This window comes from Ornithodoros turicata, chromosome 3 (assembly GCF_037126465.1).
Source record: "Ornithodoros turicata isolate Travis chromosome 3, ASM3712646v1, whole genome shotgun sequence".
NCBI lineage: Eukaryota > Metazoa > Arthropoda > Arachnida > Ixodida > Argasidae > Ornithodoros > Ornithodoros turicata.
This window is the reverse complement of record NC_088203.1, coordinates 94,564,742-94,575,683: the sequence shown is the minus strand read 5'-3', so window position 1 is coordinate 94,575,683 and position 10,942 is coordinate 94,564,742. Positions and strand designations below refer to the sequence as shown.

The window sequence follows — 10,942 nt, the reverse complement described above, 5'->3', positions numbered from 1 at the left end:
CAAAAACACTCCACGCTTTTGCGAAAAAGCCCATCTACACATATAAGGCATCAAAAACAGTGACTTTCATCTTTCAACAAAATATCTTCGAGCCAAACTTTTCTCCTCGTAGATTTAATGAATTCAGTAGTGGTTTCCCAGCATTCTGCGTTCTTTTTTTTTTTTTATGTCCGTCACCTTCACCCAGTGTTTGCTTGGCTGAGAGAAGTTTTATTTAAGAGCGTCGTTTCAACGGGTCCGTATATGTTATACAGCGCTCTGCATCGGGCCTCGGATGAAGAGTCGTAATAGCTTGCACAAATAGCCCGCTCCTCTGGGTCACTGTCTTTGCATATGCGCCCGCATTGCCAAGAGGTTTTCCATTATCACGAATCCTTATTTCTTCTGTGCGCTTGAGATCTTCTCCTGTCAACAGGAGTTTCTCTGCACGCCTGTGCAAGAAAGGGGTTATCATTGTGTCTCATGATATTTTTTTCTTCCGATCAATAGGCAGAAGCATGTAGCATAATAGGCAGAAGATCAATAGGCTTTGTTGTTCATTTTCACTTTCAATTTTTTTAAAGATATGTCCCAAGGTCCTGCTCAGGGGCTGAACTCTTCTTCTTTTTAAAGAAGAATGGATGCGTCTTGTTCCAAACACGTTTAAATGCGGTGGCTTTATTGGGGAGACATTGAAAAAACCGACGAGCAAGATACACCAACAGCTCAGTCCTGGTGCGCTTGTCCTGCTATGTCCTGAATAGTCCTACGCTGTCTGGTGTCTTTGGCTCGTCGGATTTCGGATTTCTCAATGTATCTGAACCAACTAGCCCAACTTTTTATGCTTCATGGTGACGGTGGTGTTGGTGTTGGTGATGAAAGGACTCATTGTGACATTGTAGGGACCTACACACAGCAGTCCAAAGACACAGGCCACGCTTTCTTATTTTTGTTCCTTCTCCTTCTGTCGTCCGCTAAAAAAACAGCCATCCCTGTCTGCATGCCTTCGCTCGTTTCTCCCTTTCTCTTTCTCAAACCGTGAGCTCTCAAGTTATAAAGAGTGGGGGGACTGTTCCACGAAGAACAGTTGAAGTTTGTCTGTTCACGGGAAAATACACGGCTTCCTCTCCTTATGCCGTCTTGCGTGTGTGTGCTTTATTTATGCGGTCCACCTCAACATCAACCAGTAACATCGTCGGCGGTAAATTTTTGATCACGTGGTCCTAGAATCCTACGGACGTACATACGTGGTCCGCTTGGTTGGTTATCGGTTTAACACGTGGTGTGACGTTTTTTCATTTTATTTTCACGAGGTTATCGGCAATAATAGGATAGAGTATAGCCTCTGGCAGTGAAACACCCCAACCATCATCATTGAAATAAAGCCGTCGTGATCGTCGTTATTATTATAAGTTAATGATGATGATGATTGCAGTTTTTATGGCGCACGGGCAACTGAGGCTATAGTGCGCCAAAACAGTGATATGCGTGGCAAGTTAAAACTGACAGGTAAACAGTTCAGTTAAACCAAATTATCTGAGACTTTCAGGTGTATTATAAGTTAATGTAACAAACATACTGGTGCAATATTTAATGCAGAGAGCTGACGCTTCAGCCTGCTCGGACACTTAAAATTTTCTGTCTTTAGCACAAGAGAACTTTGCGCAGAGTCACACGAGAAGACGTTCGCAGGTGACGAGCAGATGCTATAAAGAAGCTTTATTCGTCTGACGCATTTACAAAAAAATCATAGGTTGTTCGCGGTCAGTGGAGTCGTCCAGAGTCGTCGTGGTAAGGAGAGGGGGAGTTTCCGGGATGCTGTGAAGTGTTGTGTGCGCGTGCGTAGAAATAACCCACTTCACTTCCTCTCTTCACTTGAAGTAATACTGCATCTCGTACATGATCATAGTGCTGTCTTCCTTTCATAGATGTATTAAATTAGCGAGATTTGCCTTGCAGCTGGTTTTCGTGTGCGGAACTGCTGTCGTCTCACTCGGCAAACTTCATTCATTCCGTGTAGTACAACGACGACGCTTAGGTACTTCTCTACAAACTTCGGGAACAAATCGGAGCATATGAACAACCGTTTAGCAAACCGGTAGACGAAAAGAGATCCGAAATACATATCCGAAGAATATTTTCCTACATGATAGTGCGTTACAAGTTTTGGTACTCAAAAATCATCTTTGAGGGTACATACCTACAATTTGGCATAGTATAAGTATTATTCTGACATAACTCGCGTTGCTGGTAAGACTACATTTTACCCTTAGCGTATAGTAACGCAATAAGTAATGCCATATTTTAAGATTATTGAAGTGCCTTTCATAACGTATATTAGTGTAAGATAGAATGCGTAACAAGCACCTCCCTAAATTAGAAGACATATTCGTATCTTTGGACCGGACATAAAATTAGGATAATCCGATGCCATTCCGTTACTTACGTGTCCAGACTCTCCTGCGTCCCCCCCCCCCCTCACCTGCTAGCACCCCCAAGTGTTTGGTGACACCCACATCCTATTCTTTCCTGTGCACCCTCCACGTGGAGGCATGTGTGTTATTTCAGCTCCAGACACATGCCGGCAACGATACATAAAGCTGTTACAAGGTAACCGCAGTAATGACCCCCGCCTCACTCCGTGCTTGCGATTCTGTTTAAACCACTACACTCTGCGTTTATTGCGAGGCCAATAACCCAACTCCGAATTGGAACGCAGAAAACGACAGCCTTTAAACGTCCGACTATCCAAGAAAATGGGATGATCACAGGGACCATTATATGTGCTCCACTTTCTTTAACTGCTGGGTCCACTATGGCAGATTGCCCGCCGTCCCAAAACTTTTCTCGATCCATTCCGAACTGTTTATGCGTGGAAGTTGACGAACTGTGCTCTTAGCGTCTGCGCGACTGCATCTCATTGAAGGACTAAAGGAAGATGGATTCGGAGTATAACTTCCGCTACGTCCACCGTTTCCGGTCAGCATGAAAAGGACAACCGGAAGTCAAGCTCCGTGCTTGCTACTAAATCTTCTCTGTGTGTGTGTGTGTGTGTGTGTGGTCAGGGTGTAGAGCTGTGCAGTATTGAGAGCGTTCTCGTCGCCGACTCAATATTCAAAACAGTGATGTCGGATTTGAGAAGTGTTGAAATAGACTATGCGGAAGAGGATGTGAAGGCCATGGTCGTCGTCATCCTTCATTTACTCGTTCGCAGCGTCTCGCATATTCCGGTCTATAAATGTAGAAAGTACACCACAAGACGGGCCAAGACGAGAGCTTGCATTATCTTGTATTTTTGTCTCGTCACCCGCGTTTCCGCCACATTTCGTTTCAGCACAAACCGATCATAGATAAGTCACTTTAAAAAAGTGACTAAGTGACAGTTTGTGAGAATACGCTGTAAGAGACGCTACGTAAAGAGACGTGAACAGTTACGGAGTGAACTTTCGCAGTCTAATGCCCCTATAATGTAAGTGGCTCTCTTTTCGCTTGTGGGGGCTGTGCAGCGTGCCCTCCCCCTCGCAGTGTGCACTCCAAACGAATTGTTTTGCAATAACTACTTTGCGGAACAAATGCCGGCAACACAGTTAGCAGTCACTTTTGTGTAAAATTACGGACTTTTTTTTTTACAGTGTAGTAAGTGAAGTACACTTAGTTGCTTTTTTTAAATGTGACTAGCTGATTGCTACAGGCACCATGCTACATTGACTTCGTTACTTTGCAGTCGCGTTCTAAGAAACGAGATCCGAGTAAAAGCAACCCTGAAAAACTGATTTTTAGCACATGCACTATCCAACCCTACATCACGTGCTAGGTGGTAATTGTTTTTCGAATTTGTCGTTAAAAGTACGCCTCTATCGCTTCATTCCAGACACGTGCTTTTTCATTCTAAAAGGCCGTTCATCTGGAGCATTCAATGTGTGAGGTTTGTAAATACGATAAATGCAAGGGTAGACATGCGACCTCCACGTATAACGCGGATCGCAACCCCGTCAAGACAACAGGTCCTAAAACTCAGACCAACAGCAATCTTGCTACAGACGTTATCCGCTCGGCGCCATGACATCTGTACACGTTCAACGCTTGTTTCGCAGTGGTGGCCGGGAGGACATTCCTGCGAGAGGACCTTGTTTGTAGTTTGAAGAAGAACTATCGATAAGCACTTTCGCCAGTGCTATGGGGAGGAAGCCAGAGATGCGGAGAACGGTGGAGCTCAAGATCCGAAGCTCTTTCAACTTCAGGGAACTGGAATACGTATATTGCAGACGTTGTGTCATTTCCAAGGACGCCGCAAGCGAAAGAGGTTAAGCACCTCGTTGGTTGAAGAGGGACAAAAGTTTACGGAACACACTCTGGCGCGTTCCTTCCTGAGTGTGACACGCTAGCACCGAATGGGACCGTACGGACCTACAGACATGTACCTAACCCAGTCACCTGTTTGCAAGTCTGAACGGCACCATTCGCTGCTAGCGTGTCACTCTGAGGAAGGAATGCGCCGAAGTGTGTTCCGTAAACTTTTGTCCAGCACTGTATGAGGTTCAAGTCCCAAGAAATAGATCGATTCGCCGATGAACCGCAACTTCGGAATAGCTAAAACTATACGGGAAAGAGTAGCATGGTGAGGCGGATTTTGGGACGAGGCCTCGGACAGCAGTCGTTGACAATCGCAGAAAGTTATCTGTACTTGCTGAAGCCGAAGCAGCAGTAATATAGGGCTATATTATAGTATACATAGCATTATAGGCTGGCCGTGCTACTGGTGCAGCGGCTGATACTACACTGACTCAAAATCAGCCCTGCAATGTGTGTAGGAAGCATGGGCATCCGCGGCTCTTTTGCTCCGGTGGTAGTGGAGTATCCTGACTGCGCTCAAGATTCTTGGGGAACAGGGACACCGGTTCATCCTACCGTGGGTCCCCCGCCACACTGGAATTCAGGACAACGACGAGGCAGATTTGGCGGCGGCTGCGGCCCACCGTATCTCCAGAGCCGTGCCCATTATCCTCTCCAACGGAGATAGACACTTCTACTTGTCCGCGTTGGTGTCACCCTTGGACCGCCAGCAATAGCGCCATGACATTACTCAATGGTTACTCCTCCATGCAGTGGACCCGTCGTTATCATTTAAGATGCCAGGTGGGTTCATTGATTGATTGAAAGTAAGAAAAAAATGCCAGGTGGCTTCCCTCGTACCTTTACGTCCCTTCTGCGGCGTCTACGACTAAACGTCGTCTTCACCCCTATGTTCCTGGTTAAACTGGGTTACAGTAACACTGCGCTGTGCCCAGCTTGACACACTCCAGCTACCATTCCCCATATCATCGAGGACTGTGAGCGGTACACGTGTGAACGCCTTGTGTTTCGACGCCAACTTGAGCTCATTGACCATAGACCGTTCAGTTTGTCCAAAGTACTTGGCCCATGGAGCTCCCCTGCGCATCAGTGCCGGGCTCTTCGCTTCCTGTTTGCTTTCGTGCAAGCCACTGGCCACCTCAAAGAGCTCTAAACAGAACTCCGACCTGTCTTCGCGTCGCGCTCATCATTAATGCATCCTCTCATATTAACCTCCGTGAAGTGGGGTAGGGTCCTGTGGCTACCACGGGGAAACATCCCATATCATCATCACTTCTCCATCATTTATTGTTGTTATTGTTATAAGTAATAGTTTTTAACCAAAAACGCCTATAGATGAGATAAAGTTGCAACCTGATAAGTTGACCGACTGAGAATTTAACCGTCCTTTCACTTCGTATTACGCTCATATTGCCGCCGGGCAGTATCACAAACATCCACCGCGTGACCACGCACGTAAACCACATCCCCACTAGCGTTACCCATAGTACCCTGTTGGCCCTGAGCCCGCCTTGCCGCCTTGTCTGAGCAGGCAGACATCACTCCCTCTTCCTTAGAACATCATACCACCACCACCTAAGCGCGAAGGGCTCACCTCAAAACAACAACAACAACAATTTTATTAACTTTAACTTTATTAACTTTAAGCAAAAAAATAACGTAAATAGGCCTCATTTCCAACACCTTCTAATGCGTGCAAAGAAGCGGCGTAATGAGATGGACGAAGCAAGAAAAGGTATAGCGTTGAGTATCGTGCAAGATTCACAGGGCATTCGGTATTTATACAGTGACCCCTTCTATGCGCCGGAGGAAGAAACTACGAAAACCACTGGGCTCTCCGAACCTTTCCCCTTCATGCAATATACAGGTAAATTATTTCTCTTTGCCGCGTATGGGGTACCTCAGCAGTGTCTCGGTACCTTCATAAATAAGTCAAGATTCCATAACCATCGCACCAGGGAGGCTCCCATCTACTCCTTTAATTGGGTAACTGGTTTCTTAACACAGGGACGAAAAAGAAGGCAATGTGGCCTAATGTAATTTGCGCATACGCTATAGATAGGCTAACGGGAGAGCTTTTTTGCGTTATACGGGGGAAGGGATGGCTCCCGTAAAAGCTTCGTGTTTGCGAAAACACTTCGGCGGCCTAAGGTGAGATTCAGAGAAAGTGGCACGATGTTGGGGTTTTCCTTGCGTGCTCCAAGAACGCATCCTGGGCAAGGAAACCGGAACGAATTCTAAAGTGCGCTCCACGTTACGATATCTAAGAGACAAACCTGAGAAAGATAGAACAGAAATAACAAAACGTCCCCATTCTCGTATTTTAAAAGAGCCGTATCGAACTGGTCCTGTTTCTAATCCGGCATCGTCTGTGTTATGCCTGACTGTTGTTCATACACTGTAAGGGAGTAGTGCTTCTACCATTCCCTAAAGCCCGGTTCACACTATTGCGTTCTAATGCGTGTGAATGCTTGCGTCGCCCCGTGTACCATAGGCCGCGCTCCAGGAGGAGGAGAAGAAAATGTGAACGGGCATAAGCACGCAGCCGCACGCACGCATTGGAATGCAATAGTGTGAACCGACCTTAAGAAGTCAAGATGTGTTCGTGAACGCATACGAAGCACAAATGTTCATGGACACTCCTCACTCTGTACACGTTTGGCTGCACCACGTTAGGCTTGTGCAAAACTTGTCCCCAGAGCTCTTTGGATTACGGGCTCCGGAACAAGGACAGCAATGACACAGAGTAATCATTAAGGGAACTGGAAATATGGTGTCCACAAACAATATGGAAGGCTGTTATTGCCCTGTGTACCCTGGGGAACCCCGCTAACGATTGTTACTGAGGTTCGAGTCTTTGTATTTTGTCCTATTAGCATAATAGTGAAAAGGAGTCTGTCAAAAAAAAAAAAATACTAATAAGCGTTCGCTCGTTCGTGGTAGCCAAGGTCGTGCGCGCTGAAGATTACGAGGTGGTTTGTTCGAATCTACCACCGGATGTGCTGTTTGAGATTTCCCTGGGTTTTCCGGCGAACTTTCCAGGCGAATGTCGGCACAATTCCCTCATGAAGTCGGCCCAGGACGCATACTAACCCCCCTGTCCCCCACTACTTCCCGCTTTCCTCTCTCCATCTGTCCACGTCTGTACTTCGCTCATAGCTGCAGTTGCTTCGCGGCGCTAAGACGGAATTTAAAAAAATAGGGAGTATCGCACATCTGTAGAGCAGACATTTTGACCCCCCGTGCTTTCCACTCCCCAACACAGGTCACATCAGCTGAGTTCACGGATATATGGCCACGACGAAAGATGTGAACTTGGTCTCACACAGACGAGGGCGCCATCTGTACCATCCTATACGTCAACGGGATGAGAGACTGAGCAGCGGCTCTGGGTGGCACGCCGTAACCTTTCAGGCAAGTGTAGTGCTTTGGTGGCAGTATTTACCCTGTATCTTGCGCGTATCACGATCTGTATTTTGCATATCTCGCTCGTATTTTTCTTTTTTTTTTTTGTCTTTAGAGCTGAACGTCATGCTGCCGTTAAGGTAGTTTTGCTCGGAAGGTGATGATGGCGGGGACATTCTGAGTGCTGGTTTAAGAAGACTAGACGACGTCTAAACTCAAAAAGCATGAGCGAAATACTTGTCAGAAGTGTGACGTCGTGCCGACAGCACATTCTTAGTGACGTCAAAAAAAAAAGAAAAAAAAGAAAAAAAAAAGTCATGACATGTCAACAAATAAACGAAAAAAAAAAACGATGGAAAGTGGACGCCGCCTTCTTCGAAGTTCGATTCCCGTCCCATGGCGATTCTGAGAGGCAGGTCAACTTAGTGCCAGGCTAGTTCACAAAAGATTAGATTTCACATGACGGCAGCTTGAAACATGAGATAGACGTTTCACAGCTGCAATAAACGAGGGAGCCTTTTCGTGGTCATTTCATCCGGAAAAGGTCTTTAAAACACGAGTGGCTACATCAGAACAGCATGGTTTCAAAATGAAAAAGCGAAACAAAACTCAGGTCCCCTCGACAAAGGAGCGGAGACAAGAGGAGATAGGGGTACACTACACTGCGGCTGACAATGTTTCAAGGCGATACTGAATTCGGTCTCGGCTGGTGTGTAGGGCTGCACAAAGAATCGCTCACGGATTGATATGATAACCTAATAATAAAGTACACAGAACTGCAAGGGGCGACTGAAGAAACAAAGAAAAATTATATCTAAATTACATTTACTCAGAAACGCATCCATATTACCCTGAGTCAACTTCACCACCACGAGAAAATGATGTGCAGCTACCTCTATAGAGTGCTTCACTGCAAGAGTGAACGAGCCTCAAATTCTAAAAGGTGCTAGCACACCTCCCCCCCCTCGTCCCCTAAACGTGAACGATTTTTCTTGAGCTAATTTCTAGAAGAAAAAAAAAACCCCGAAAGATATACATATACTGTGCCTATTCATAAGTGTCACACGCACATACCTGGATTTGGCACATTAATCATTTACGCGCGCTAGGTTTCGAAGCAGCTATGGCAGCACGCTTAATCTACAGAGGACAGTTATGGCAACGCCATTTAAACTTGGTCCCAGACTTTCCCGAGAAATATCCGCCATTCCCGCTCTCCACATCTTAAGTAAAGAGCTCGAGCAATACGTAAATTGCAAAGTGCCCCTGCTGCCTTAAGCACTGCACTTAGACAGTAGCCCCTGTATGCAAGACAGACGGTAGCGCCCCCACAATTAATAACAAAGTTCCCCGCAAAGTCAGATCCACTCCTGGTACGGTCCATCTTGATAAATAATTCCGCACAAGCCGTAAAGGAAGAGCATGGGTAAGGGAAACGTTATCGACACCCTTATGCTCCCTTCCTCCTGCTTTCTTTTTTGTGTACTTGCGCTATACATACAGTGCTTATCCTTCTCTTCCGCCAATGATGATAAAAGAAAAGCGATGCGTATAAAAAAAAACTAGTCTAGAAAGGCCTTCCGCACGCAATATAAAAAAAATGCCTCTGCCCGTGAATTGAAAAATCAATGCTAACTAACTTTGGGTGTGCGCAATAAAATTCTGCTCGAAAGGCGGCGTAGATTTTTGAAAAATCTCCGCAGCTCGCCAGCTCCACGACTTCGCTCTATGCAGTTCCAACGCTCGAGGCCTGAGGACGTTGTCAATCGTTTCACTATGGCGTATAGTTTCACGCGTGCTGCGAGGGAAATATAGAGATCAAAGCGCGTGTCAAAGTTTTGCGCTAACTCCGATGAGACGTTGAAGGATGGTGTGCTGGATAAACTAAAGAAGGAAATGTAAAACAAAATAATTTCGAACAGCTAAGGAATTCGCGAGGGTGATTTAAGTTACACGAACCAGATGCTCGGACAAGGAAGTTTCTTCGTGGGTTTGCATCAACCGCAATTCAATTAGATATGCTCAGTGTTGTTCTGTGTATTATTTCTTTTTCTTTTTCTCTCACTGTGCAAATCTAGTGTTTGTACGACATAGCGAGAACTTTAAATGTTGATGAATGGTTACACCTCCAAAGTCTATATTCCTTAGCGTCTAATAAGTGTTGACAGCAAATGCCCTTAACTCATTGTACCCTCTTCTAAACAATTTTTGAATTTGCTGCATCGGAAAATTCAATAGGCATTACAATTATTTAGCGCTCTGCAACTGCACGATAGCCAACTAGAAGACGTTCTAAAACGTGAATAATATTATAAGGTGATATAACGTACTGGCTGGGGAATGATACACTGCGTAGCACCCTGAAGCTCCCAAGAAAGGCGTCTGAAAATCGTTCTGAAACGTGAGTAACATTATAACGTGAATAACGCTATAACGGGGTTATATCAACGCTATACACGGGTGTCATTATTTGCGTTTTTTTTTCTTAAACAGAACATTGTCGCGCACCTCTGCACCTCGTAAACTCCTATGGTAATAGAAATTTTAATGCTTGGTACGCTCTCGTACAAACCATAACAACTTACGTATCAACACAAGTAAAAACTCAAATTGCCTCACAAACAGCACTCAACCTCACGGCGCCCCCCAAGTGTGCCATGGGCGTGAATTACTCTCAGCCAGCCATAACGCCATTATTTACTCCGGACAGCGTACTACACGGACATGCTTCTCTCAGCGACCGTCCATGCTTCCTCCGTCCTTCAGTGACAGAGTTAACAGAAAGAACGCCTATCTGCACCGGCAGCAAATTGAATCATGCACGAAAACCAAGTCCACTGTGCGTCTGCTTGCTTCCGCCGTAGTTTAAATCGGATTTGCATAGAGCACAGAGACGCACACGTACTCTGTTTGGTGCTCCCCGCGGAGATCCCAAAAATTTCGGGTTCCCCAGCTTAATGTGTCGTTGAGGGACATGGGTTTTACGGTGGCGCTCGGTCCGCGTGCCGTGCAAGGGAACGCAGGGGGGCACCGTTGAATAATTGCACGCGTCGCGTGTTCGTAAATTGACGGTGAGCAGAGGAAAGTAGAGAACAGACAATAGAATGCGCATGTGCAGAGAGAAAGGTGAGTTTGAATAAAAGAGTGGGCTAGTTGAATCATTATTTAGAAATCGTCTGAGAAAAGATGCGTCTACTGTGTCTTG

At 45.9% G+C, this 10,942-nt stretch overlaps 1 protein-coding gene across 1 annotated transcript in view; it reads right to left on the bottom strand.

The window, feature by feature from the left end:
* Positions 1-10,942, bottom strand: part of LOC135388857 (hemicentin-1-like) — a 160,681-nt gene that overhangs the window by 85,638 nt on the left and 64,101 nt on the right. The gene's annotated exons all lie outside the window — the stretch shown is intronic.